Here is a 13,849-nt window from a genome sequence, read left to right as displayed (position 1 = left end):
GAGCCTGCAAAATGGTGCCTGAAAAGGCGGGAAAGTTACACAAAGGGCTATAATCACTATACAACTATTAACCCTTGTGCTCCTGGATGGATCCCATTGTGTGTGTGATGCAGACACTGATTAACCAGATGTTACAATAAAACAGGGGGAACAGGGGAATACACATTTACATGTCATAACAGGAGTTAAATCACAGTTCTGGGTCTTAGCCCAGTTAACCGCTTGAGAGGGAGCGTGGCGTGCTGGCACACGAGCGCTGCGCCATGCTTGGCCGTGCAATTTGTGGCTAGGTGCACGCTCATCTGGGGGCGCGGCCACAACGGCACTGAGCTGGTTCGCCCTCATTAGGTGAACCACTTATGTGACGTGCTTGGAGGCAGCAAATTCAATTTTGCTTGCTCTGCAAGCGTCTCAAGCCCCGATGCTCACCCTGGCCAGACACATAAGGCCTCGGCCAGGGTTCCTGCTGGCATGCGGAGGCGCGCGGAGGCTCAGAGAAAGAGGGTGCTTACCCTGGCCTTAGACAGCGTGCCATCTGGGGGCGCGTCGGGGGTGTGTTGGCGGGCGGGCCAGTGACGTCACGGAGCTGGTTCACCCTCATTCGGCGAACCACTCACGTGACCGGCCCTGCGCGCCGGCAAGCGGGGAAATGTAAAATTTCCCTAAGACCTACGCTTCCGCAAGCGCGCGGAAGAATAGGCGAGCCCCTACTAAAGCCGCTCTCATTGCGGCTGTAGGGGCTCAGTGCCGAGCGGAAGCGCGCCTCCGCCCGCAAGCACTAAACATAGATGCGGCCTTGTGCATAATGATGTATACCAATTATAAACTAGGTTACGATATATGTGCTGTACACCATTGATCTTAATCAGGGCCGCCAACAGCGGGGGAGAAAGGGTACTGGCCGTCCGGGCCCCGCACGCGGCCGGGCGCCTGTTAATTAAAAAAAATAAGAAATCGCTGCAAAAATAATCATGGTGTCTCCCTGTGGTAGCGCCAGAAGTAGTCTGGGTTAAGCTTCTGGCACGCCGGCGTCAGAGGGAGCCCCGTTTCGCGTGGGAGCTGCATCGCGAGACAGGTGCTTCATGGCCAGTGTCAACTGCTGTGACCCCCCCCATCAGGCCAGCATCGGCCCCACCCCCGCAGCACACTTGTGCTCGCGTGAGCAGTGGCGTGATGCCGGCAGCGGGGCTGGCAGCAACTGCTGTGACCAGCCCCCGCTGCACCGCCACCGCCACCGCCCCCCACTCTGCACCGCCACCCTCCACCCACCTGACAGGGCTGCCTCGCCATCCACCGCAGCCGCTAGACAACCCACGCAGCCGTGGGAAACCCCCGTACTGACGCCCCCCCCGCAGCATTGTTCCCCCACCCCCAGTACCGCCGCCACCACCACCCGCAAGCACCCTCACGCCACTCTGGCTATTGAAGGTGCAATCTCACATAGCCATCCAGAGAATAAACAACCTTTGGTATACTGCGATCTGCTTTCTCAGAATAATGTCAAAATGCTAAAAGCAAAGATTTGGCTTCTATTGTTTCCCTACAAATTACTTATAATCCACCGCAACTTGCTCCCCAGCAGCCGGAACAAGGCGACATCTCGGGAGAGAGTGTGTGGGGTGTGTGGGGTGGGGTGGTGTGTGGGTGTCCATTTCTCCCCCGCTGTTGGCGACCCTGATTATGATCAATGGTGTATAGCACATATATCGTAACCCAGTTTATAATTGGTATACATCATTCTGCATAATGTGTCTGGCCAGGGTGAGCATCGGGGCTTGAGACGCTTGAAGAGCAAGCAAAATTGAATTTGCCGCCTCAAGCGTGTCACGTTAGGCTGCGGTCCCAGTCATAACTGTGACACTCGCGCCCGGTGGGTGGGGCGGAGCGTGCACAGCGCTAACCGCGCTCGGGGTCTGACATGGAGGGAGGGAGCTTGCGCGGGAGGGGGCGTGGTAGGGGATTTGTGGGGGCGTGGCCATCACGTTGGGAGAACCGCCGCCCTTATTGGGAGAACCGCCGGTGGGGGCGGGGCCACGCCTCCGTCGCAAGTTTTAAAATCAATTTCATTGTGTTTAAAAAATCTTGCAGCACGCCGCTGGGTTAAAGTCCCTCGGCTTTGCCTTGGGCCTTCAACTCTTCCAGCCAGGGCATTATTGGCCAGTAATGCCCTGTTCTTCAGGGATTATTACTTAAATAAAACCTATAAAAACCGACAGACACCTGGAGTGCCACTCACAAATGTCTCCATTCTTTACACAATGTGGCTCCGATGTGAACCCTTGGGACTCCACTGTCGTGATCCTCTATGGACTTAGGGTGACCAGATTTTGAAAATGAAAAACCGGGACACATTTTTTTAAATTTTTTTATATATAACAGTTTATTTATTGTAGTACACTTCTACTTTACTACTGTGTGTGTGTGTGTGTGTGTGTGTGTGTGTGTGTGTGTGTGTGTGTGTGTGTGTGTGTGTGTGTGTGTGTGTGTGTGTGTGTGTGTGTGTGTGTGTGTGTGTGTGTGTGTGTGTGTGTGTGTGTGTGTGTGTGTGTGATGACCTCACTAATCGAACAAAAAAAAAAGCCAGATGTGAATGATTCTGAACCCATTAACCAGTGTCAGGATGTCGCCTCTTCACAATATCTAAAGCAGCAATCCCGCCTGGGATCTTACCTGATCCGCAGTCCCTCAAGGTACTGTACTATACTGCAGGGGAGGTGTTCCCTACCTGTCTTCCGATGTCTCTCGTGTGAAACTTGAGTCAGATCTGGAAGAAAGCAGGGAGGGAGACAGGGAGAATGAGGGAGACAGGGGGAGACAGGGTGAGGGAGGGAGGGAGACAGGTTGAGGGAGGGAGACAGGGTGAGGGAGGGAGGGAGACAGGGTGAGGGAGGGAGGGAGACAGGGTGAGGGATGGAGGGAGACAGGGTGAGACAGGATGAGGGAGGGAGGGAGACAGGGTGAGACAGGGTGAGGGAGGGAGACAGGGTGAGGGAGGGAGACAGGGTGAGGGAGGGAGACAGGGTGAGGGAGGGAGGGAGACAGGGTGAGGGAGGGAGACAGGGTGAGGGAGACAGGGTGAGGGAGGGAGGGAGGGAGGGTGAGGGAGGGAGGGTGAGGGAGGGAGGGTGTGGGAGGTTGAGGGAGGGAGGGAGACAGGATGAGGGAGGGAGACAGGGTGAGACAGGGTGAGGGAGGGAGGGAGACAGGGTGAGACCGGGTGAGGGAGGGAGGGAGACAGGGTGAGGGAGGGAGACAGGGTGAGGGAGACAGGGTGAGAGAGGGAGGGTGAGGCAGGGTGTGGGATGGAGGGTGAGGGAGGGAGGGTGAGGGAGACAGGGTGAGGGAGGGAGGGTGAGGGAGGGAGATAGGGTGAGGGAGGGACGGAGACAGGGTGAGGGAGGGAGACAGGGAGAGAGAGAGAGAGAGAGAGAGAGAGAGAGAGAGAGAGAGAGAGAGAGAGAGAGAGAGAGAGAGAGAGAGAGAGAGAGAGGGAGGGAGAGACAGGGAGGGAGAGACAGGGAGGGAGACACCCACTGATACACACACACACTGATACACACACACCCACTGATACACACACACACACTGATACACACACCCACTGATACACACACAAACCCACTGATACACACACACACCCACTGATACACACACACACACTGATACACACACTGATACACACACACCCACTGATACACACACTGATACACACACACCCACTGAAACACACACACCCACTGATACACACACACACACTGATACACACACACACACTGATACACACACTGATACACACACACACACACACACACACACACACACACACACACACACACTGATACACACCCACCCACTGATACACACACACCCACTGATACACACCCACCCACTGATACACACACTGATACACACACACACCCACACACACACCCACTGATACACACACCCACTGATACACACACACCCACTGATACACACCCACCCACTGATACACACACTGATACACACACACACCCACTGATTTACACCCACCCACTGATACACCCACACACCCACACACACCCACTGATACACACACACCCACTGATATACACTCACACCCACTGATATACACACACACCCACTGATACACACACACACACACACACACTGATACACACACATACCCACTGATACACACACACACACACACACACTCACACTCACTGATACACTGATACACACAGTGATACACCCACCCACTGATACACACACACTGATACACACACACACACTGATACACACACACACACACACACACACACCCACTGATACACACACACACCCACCCACTGATACACACACACACACCCACTGATACACACACACACCCACTGATACACACACACACACACACCCACACCCACACCTACTGATACACACACACACACACACACACATATACACACACAGATACACCCAGCCTCCCACTGCACCGCCCGCGACCGCACAGCAACCGCGCAGCAACCACTGCCCGCCCCCATCTCCCACACCAAGGGGACGGGGGGAAGTGAGTGCCGGGTGGCAAAGCTGTAAGCGACGGGGGACAAAGCTGTGAGCGACGAGGGGCAAAGCTGTGAGCGCCAGGGGGCAAAGGTGGGAGCGCCGATGGGCAAAGCTGTGAGCGCCGGGGGGCAAAGCTGTAAGCGCCGGGGGGCGAAGCTGGGAGCACCGGGGGGCGAAGGTGGGAGCACCAGGGGGCAAAGGTACAAGGTGGTACAAAGGCAGGCGCACCCCCACTACCACCTTCCCCCCCCTGGCTGGGACCCGGAACAGAAGGGGGACACTCACCGCTCAGAGGAGCCGGGAGCGGGAAGACAGACACACTCACGTATGCTCTGCACAAAGCGGAAGCCCCGCCCCCGGCTTCCTCTGAGCTGTCTGCGGCCAATCCCCTGCGGGCCGGCATTCTAAGTCCCGCCCCCGGCATTCTCCTTCATTCAGTCCCCCCGACAGCATTGATACACACACATAGAAAATACTTACCGGCCGCCGCATTCTCCTCACCGCCGCTGCCCCACAATACCGGGACCAGGGACAAAAACCGGGACAAAACCAGGACGGAGCTAAAACCGGGACAGGGCAGAAAAAAACGGGACTGTCCCGGCAAAAACGGGACGAATGGTTACCCTATCTATGGTCCATGTTCCTGCTGGCATCCTCATGTTGCTGGGGTTTGCACCAGGGTGTTGGTAGTCTCACCACTTCCTGGTTTATTCCTGGCTCCGCTTTGCGTGATGACATCAGCCAGCTGACTGTCCTTGTCCTCTCAGCGTTCACTTGTGCTATCCCGCAGTCAATCTCTAGGTTACAGGCTTCCCCAGTATTTAGGATTAACTCCAGCAGACAGAGCAACCTTGCATACAGGAGCAAACACTGGAAAATGTTCACCCTATGCATTTCACAAGTTGTCTTGCTTCCTCAGGGGCATAGTGTCCATAGGGGGGGGGGGTATACCCTTATAAGGTGTCTCCAATTAAAATCAATAACAAATGAAGGAATTATTAACTCATTTAAATGAGAGAAACTATTAAATCTATTATATCTCTATAACTTTATTAGATGATAATCTACTGGGATTTCAATTATTTTACCCAATATATTTTATTGATGGCAACAAAATAATTGCCTATTTGATAGCTGGTATAATCATACTAAATACAATTCTATAATTCTATGGATTATCCTAATCTGGATAGTATATATTACTTATGATTCAAATGTTGGAGTATCACATGTGATAACAATTGATAGATCTCAATATAAAAAGTACTGTCATATTGCCAACCAAATTTATTTTTTTTAAAGTGAAACTTCTTTAGCAGCATCTACCACATGAGCAAAATTCAGTGGCAGTGAATGGAGTTGATGGGAACGGAAGTCAGTGGTGACTGAAGTGGCGTCACTGCTAGCAGAAGAGGCCATCAGCAACATTCACTGCCCTGAATTTTGCCAGTTTCCAGCAGCAGGAGGAACACCCCCCCCCCTCTTGTGACACGCCACTCACACCCGTGAGCCGCCAAAACACCCCCACCGAGTGAGCCGCCGAGCACACCCTCTTCTCCCCCTCCCATTGAGCCACCGAGCAACCCCCCCATGAGCCACGGAGCACACCCTCTACCACCCCCAGTGAGCCTCCGAGTACACATTCTCCCTCCCCCCAGTGAGTCGCCGAGTACACCCTCTCCCCGCCCCCAGTGAGGTGACGATTACACTCCTCCCCCCGGGAGCCGCCAAGTACACCCTCTCCCCGCCCTCCAGTGAGCCGCCGAGTACACCCCTCCCCACGCCCCCGTGAGCCACCGAGTACACCCTCTCCCCCCCAGTGAGCCGCCGAGTACACCCCTCCCTCCGTGAGCCGCGTCCGTGTCCCTGTACCTCCGCCGGAGGGCTGGCACCAGCAGCAGGACATAGCTCTGCCGGGGAGAGAGTGAGGGGGGGGCACACTGACACACACACACTGATACACACACACACTGACTGACACACACACTGACACACACACACGGAATTCAGTTACTATAAATATAGAAGTGCAAATAGCTAAAACATGCATTCTAAGTCAAACCTTTGCGTTTTGGCACTGAAAATGAGTTTTGATTAATTAAAAACATCACCTTTATAATTACAATTTCTGTGACAAAACAGTGACAAAAGACAAAGAAGTTTCACTTAAAATGCGCGTGATCAGCACACAGATAAAAAAATTACATCAAAGTAGTTTAGTTATATATTAATGTCTACTTCTCTTATCAAAAGGATCCATATTTACTGATGAATATGCATAAATCTTTAGAGGACAAAATTAAATCTATGGGCTAGAGCCCATACTGGTAACTCATGAATTAATTTAGTGCAGGGTTGACTGGGCCATAAACATTGATACAATTATACAGTTAATCTTTGTGATTGGAAATGTAACTACAGGTATAGCCCAGCATCGGTATCTAGTCCCTCAGCAAAGAGTTCAGATCGAAATCTATGTTTAAACCCAGGGTGGGCAACCCTGTCGCCATTCGCCACATGTGGCGAATTGGCAGTGCAACTGTGGCGAATAGCGCCTCTGGGCCTCTCTGTACGGCCCCCTCAACCCCCCCTCCCTCTTCCCTTGGTAGGGAAGGAGCGCGCTCCAGCGGTGTGACGCACTCTCCCCTCCCTCCTTACTGCACCGGCAGCCACAGGGAAGGAGAAGCAGCAGTCGTAGCATGGAGAGGAAGCTCTCTCTCCTCCTCTCAACACCCCCTCCTTCTTACTGATTGGGCAGACTCAGACACAGGAGAAGCAGCACTGAGAGGAAGCTCTCCTCCTCTTACCCCCCACCCCCCCTGCTTAAGACACCGGCAGACAGACACAGGAGAAGCAGCTCTCCTCCTCTTCCTCCCACCCCCCCTGCTTAAAGCACTGGAAGACAGACACAGGAGAAGCAGCATCGCTCTGCCCTGACCCTCCCTTCTCGCTCTGCCCTGACACACTCCTCTCGCGCTGCCCTGACCCTCCCCTCTCGCGCTGCCCTGACCCTCCCTTCTCGCGCTGCCCTGACCCTCCCTTCTCGCTCTGCCCTGACCCTCCCTTCTTGCACTGCTCTGACCCTCCCTTCTCGCTCTGCCCTGACACACCCCTCTCGTGCTGCCCTGACCCTCCCCTCTCGCGCTGCCCTGACCCTCCCTTCTCGCGCTGCCCTGACCCTCCCTTCTCGCTCTGCCCTGACCCTCCCTTCTCGCTCTGCCCTGACTCTCCCTTCTCGCTGTGCCCTGACCCTCCCTTCTCTCTCTGCCCTGACCCTCCCTTCTCGTGCTGCCCTGACCCACACCTCTCGTGCTGCCCTGACCCTCCCTTCTCGCGCTGCCCTGACCCTCCATAATACCTCAATTTTTACATGGTGTGGCTATTTTCCCTTCTAATTCGCCATGCCTGTGGCTACATTGAAAAATAGGTTGCCCACCCATGGTTGAAACCATGGGAGGTGAGGATTTTCAACTGGTGAATCCAGAATGTTTCCCTTCTTGAAATTTGTAGTATTCTACCACCTCGCCTCCAATTAGGCTTTGGACACACAATCCCATACATTTCAGACCCTTGGGGTCTTGGTTGTGTACTAGCCTGAAATTATTCGATACTCTATGGGTTTGTAGACCCTTTTTAATATTATATACTGTATGTGCTCTTAGCCCCCTTTTGATCTGCCTGTTGGTCCTGCCCATATATTGCAACCCACAGGGGCATTCCATCAGATAGACCACATAACTGCTGTTACAATTAATAAACAATTTGATTTCATATTCTTTATTTGTGATTTTCTAAACAAATCTTTTACTAGTGTTGCTAAACTTACAACCGTTAAATTTTCACAAAATGTACTGTGGATATTAGAGTGATTCTTATACTATACACTGTTTCTATCTGTATTTTCCAATCACGTTTCACACTGTGCACGAGCGGTGGCAAGGCGGAAGATTTATATTGTTTGGTATTTGACACTGTTTCTTTTTGTATTGCCAATTTGCATATTGCACTGCGTACTAATCGTTGGAGACCAGCGCCAAAAGAGGACAATTTTTCTACTAAGACTACTAAAAGGATCTGGACAATCCGTGTGAACGCAAGGCTGCAGGACTTCAGAATTATAGGTGGTATCACATTTCACATATTTATGTTTGTTGAATCGCAGATATTTTTGTTTAAGGTTGTATATATTTAAGTAATAATCCCCGAAGAACAGGGCATTATTGGCCAATAATGCCCTGGCTGGAAGAATTGAAGGCCCGAGGCGAAGCCGAGGGACTTTAACCCAGCCAGGGCATTATTGGTCAGTAATGCCCTGTTCTTAGGGGATTATTACTATTATAGGCTAAATGTAGACTTTTTTCATAAATAATAGACACTTTTGTATAGTTATATAGATTTTTTTAATTAAAATAAAATTGTAAATACATGAATCCACCTCTATATACTCTTACACTGCAGATATCTATATCCACGCACTGCTGCCCCCTCTGTGTACACACACACACACCACACAGCAGATCTACATACACACAACACAGCAGCTCTACACACACACACAACACAGCAGCTCTACACACACAACACAGCAGCTCTACACACAACACAGCAGCTATACACACACACACAACACAGCAGCTCTACACACACACACACCAGCTCAACACACAACACAGCAGCTCTACACACACACACACAACACAGCAGCTCTACACACACACACACACACACACACACACACCAGCTCAACACACAACACAGCAGCTCTACACACACACACACACACAACACAGCAGCTCTACACACACACACAACACAGCAGCTCTACACACACACAACACAGCCACTCTACACACCACACACACACAAACTGCTCCTACACATACAACTGCACAACACAACACACACACACACACTGCTGCTGCTATACCCATAAACACTGCTACTCACACACACACACACAAACACAATAAAATCTGCTCAGAAAATTTTAGTCAGCTCAGGAGGGGGAGGAGTCAACCCGTGGCTGATACTTCCTTACCAATCCCCTGCCCTGTCTCAGCTGTTGTGAAAGCTGATTGGCTGGAAATAAACAGATTTGAAATTACACTTTGTAAGCTGCCAAAATTCCGGGCATTACTGATTGGATAATGCCCGGAATTTTAACCAATCAGAGAGCAGGGTTTTCAATAATGCCCGGAATTTTACTGCTTTAGCTTATAATATATAATATTAGTTGTCACTGTGGGTATAATGCTGACTGTATGTTATCCTGCGTTATTGAAGCATTTTGTAAGCAAAATCACACACCTAAAATTATGTTAAGTAGTCTTTATTTTTTTGTAAGCAATTCTTTTCTGCCCTAGTTTTGCAGCCAGGAGACTTTAATATCTGTCGAGGTCTCCCAGCGGCAAAACTAGGGCAAAAATGGAGAAAAGAAAACTCCACCAAATTTGTCAGAGCAAATAAAACAATATATCATATAGGACTTTATTATTTGACCACTCCGGCACACTTGCTTTTTTTTGCTCCAGATTTGCGGCCAGCTAAGTCACGGGCACATGCTCATTTTCTAGTGGGTTGATTAAACAGACCGCCCCGACGGATCGGCCAGCCTGATTGAAAAGGAAGTAAAGTTCCCCTCCACTTCAGTTTCCGGCAATCGTGGTCTGGTTGCGTCATACAGTATGATCACTTCTCCAACGGAAGAGCCCCGGGCTTTAAAGGTTAAATAGATCCCATTGCTGGTTGTAACTACCTATGTAATACAAACACCAGATTGAAATATACATCAGAACGAAGGATGAGCACCCTCTGATTCTAGATTTGCCTGTTTAATCTTTGTCAAGAAAGCAGCCCTTTCTAGTAAACACTGAGTCATCCATAATACACGTACAACAATTCCTGACATGTTTCTTTGAACCATAAAAAAAAAACCAGTGGACTATTTGACAGTGAAATATGTAAAAAGTAAAGACATGTTTATAAAGGAAAATATTTTTAGAGCCATCTAAGTGGGAGTGGGGATTTTAATGAATCATTTGTATCCCAACTGCATCCTGACTAAATCAATTACCAAGCTGTTATATGTCATTGTCTGGCAGCCACTGGTTAACTCACCTTTTGTTAAAGAGACTGCTTGCAATTAAAAGGTGTGAGTTGAGGCTTCTGCTATTCCAATGTTCATGTGTGATCTATCCATTGAAAACAATATACTATTTATATAGTACTTTATATACATTTTTATTTTTCATACAGTTCAAAAAATAATAATAATAGATATTGGCAAACACCGTGTGGATTTCCTTGAGCTACTAAATTCAAGATCTGTGAATTAACCCCTTGAGTGCAAAGATGACTTGCAAAGCAATAGCCATTTTTAATGCTGCCACGAGCCATTGTTGTAAACATTTCACCTAAGGAAGGGGTTCACCTCCCGAAACATTGTGTCCAGATTTCTGCAATAAAATGCAAAAAAAAAAAAGAATAATGTCTTGCTATGATACTATTTAGCGAAAAGTGTGGCTACTGAGGATTTCAGTTTTTCCACTAGCCCCTAACAAAGAATACATTGAGCAACGAGAAAACTCGGTCCAAATGAATAACAAAAATAAGGTTATCAACCCTTTGTCCTACAAGTCTAACTTTGTAATACAATGCCTTATAGGCCCTTCTGGCAGTGAACAAGTTAATTACCCTATGCAACCATCTGTTTTTTTTCTTTTTTTTCAATTATAATGTGTAGCTATTGGATCTCAAGATGAACAAATTGACCTTATACTTTAAGTATGTAGAAGGTCAAAGCCTAGGGCTTATGTGTAGGGGTCAAAGATTAACACACTGGATTGAATCCATACAATATGATCGGGAAGGTTGTTTGCAGAATAGGTAAAGAGATCAATTGGTTTGTGCTGAGCGAGCCTGGCCCTGCAAAGACACAAGGGACTCATAACACAGAGGCTATGACCTGTGCACCCATCACAGAACTTATTCTCTGCCAGAATGATGTATGGATTGAGAATATAAAAAGAAAACATAAGAGATCCAGTAAATTTCATGGTGCCGTTTACCTAGGAATAAGAAATATGAATACACAACACTTTACTCAGATATAAACAAACAAAGATGGCAAATGTCATATGATACATAATGGATAGATTAGAGCTATTTTTAACCCCTACAATGCCCGAGGGGCCAGAATTGTATCGGCATTGAATTTCAACTCTAAGTGCTGCGCGAACCAGCAATTCACCACTGCACTAGCAAGCACTGGAGCGGTTAACAGAAAGCAGCAATGCATTTTAAGGACCTCGGCAGCCAAAGGGTTTAATAGGGATTTGCAAAGGCTGAAAATTCGGTATGTCCTGTACCAAGCTGTGCAACACACGCATGCGCATACTGTAAATTATCTTAGTACATCAGTTTGGATCATGGATAACACACTGATATTGATTAGATTTTTTTTTATATAATGAGAACCATAATTTTACTGGCAGAATACTGATCTACCCTTGACAACATAATTAACCTGGAGATGTTGAGGCACTGAAACTATAATTATCAGCACTAAAATATGAAAATATTATAGAATAATAAAAAAAACTCTTTGCCTGAGTAGCATATCATCGTAATGACATTATCTAGACAGATAATCTTGTGCAAAAAAGACTCAATTGCCTTTGTTTCATTTTGGCTCAGGGGTCCAACAGTTAAGGGGTTAACGCTGCCAATCTGATCCAATTCACAGATCAAGAGTCAATGAAAGCAGGTTTATAAAGAACCTGGGGCAGGACCCCCTAATGGATTTCCACAATGAGGTCCATACATAGCTCCAGTCATGTACAAAGCAAATAACCTTTATGCCATACAGACAAAGAACTAAAGGGAATACCAAAACTATGACAACCAAACATACAAATACCTATAAACAGAGAAGAATACCTGTTCTGAAGAGCTCACAATCTAAAGAAAATCTCCCAATGCCAAGAGAGTTTGTAGGCGCCCGTGGGAGCTCTCCTCATGCAGAACCCACCCTACATTTAATTAAAGTCTCCTAGGCTCAAAGCACTGCATGATTAATGCCGTGGGTAGGAACTTGCAGGTCTGCAGCTAATAGAAAGTGACTGCCTCTCCTCCACTGTTGTACTTCAGGTACCTCAGGAGTAATGAAAGGTTGATGTAGGCAGAAAACTGGATTCCACAACTCATTAATTACAGCTGCTTAAAGTGGAAAGTTTATAATTAAACATTGTTTACTCCCCTTACTTTTGGAAGAAGTAAATTAAAGGTAATTATGGATCTTTTTCCATTACGTATACGGAATGGTGTTACTCAGCCATAGCCATAGTGGGAGTTTGAAAAGTGTGAGCATAAAAGGTGAGCTCACTCTTACTAACACGCGGAGAACTGCTTTTCATAGGTCTTCCACTTTAGAACCACAATGTTAAGGCTGCAGGCATGCGGTTGTGGGGGTAGCCCTCCCCTAATCACTTTAACTGAGACTACAGCTCCACTCCTCCTGCTGCATCGCCCTGCTCTGTCCCCGCCACCATTTCAACAATCTTTCATCCTATGCAAGCCATCTTTTCAGGCCTAACCCATACGTACACTTAGGCCAGAAGTCTATTCCCACCCTGAGCACAATGTTCCTCCCACGTTGCATCGTTCCTCCCGAGTCACTCTAATATTGCACCTACCGTAGGCCACACACACACCATCATATTTTCCTCCTACATACAGGTACTGGTAAATCTAGCAATGGAAAATCCACCTATACCACCTATAAAGAGAGTAAAGAGCAACAGTGGTTAAAAAATAACTTTATAGAGATGCATGTTCAATATGCCCCTTTTGTAGCAAAAAGACCAAATTATCATATTACCTTGATCCCAATGATTACTGTCATAAGCAGCAGTCTATAATAATGTCCAAGAATAAATCCATCATAATGGTCGTCTCGTTTTATCTCCTACAAGCTTTATCCTATAAACCATGGTTACCGTGACAGTCAACAAAAGGATTATTAAGAGCTCCTTCTTGATGATTTTGCAGTGCTGTATTTTAGGAGGACAGATGAGAATTTAACTTCTGACAGTAAGTAGAATACAAAGTGTGTTTTCATCTTATTCCTTGGGAATCCTTTCAAGTACGTAAGAACTTTCACCCTGTAACTCCAGTAATAGAATGTTTTCTTCGCCAACCACTCAATTATTATGATAAATAAGCAACTTATATCTTCACGACCTGAGCTATTTTGCTGACGTCAGCATTAATGCGATTGTCGTATTTTAGATTGATTTAAAGGCTG

The sequence above is a fragment of the Ascaphus truei genome, chromosome 5, assembly GCF_040206685.1.
Source record: "Ascaphus truei isolate aAscTru1 chromosome 5, aAscTru1.hap1, whole genome shotgun sequence".
In the NCBI taxonomy this organism is placed as follows: Eukaryota; Metazoa; Chordata; class Amphibia; order Anura; family Ascaphidae; genus Ascaphus; species Ascaphus truei.
Note: the sequence above shows the minus strand (reverse complement) of the source record.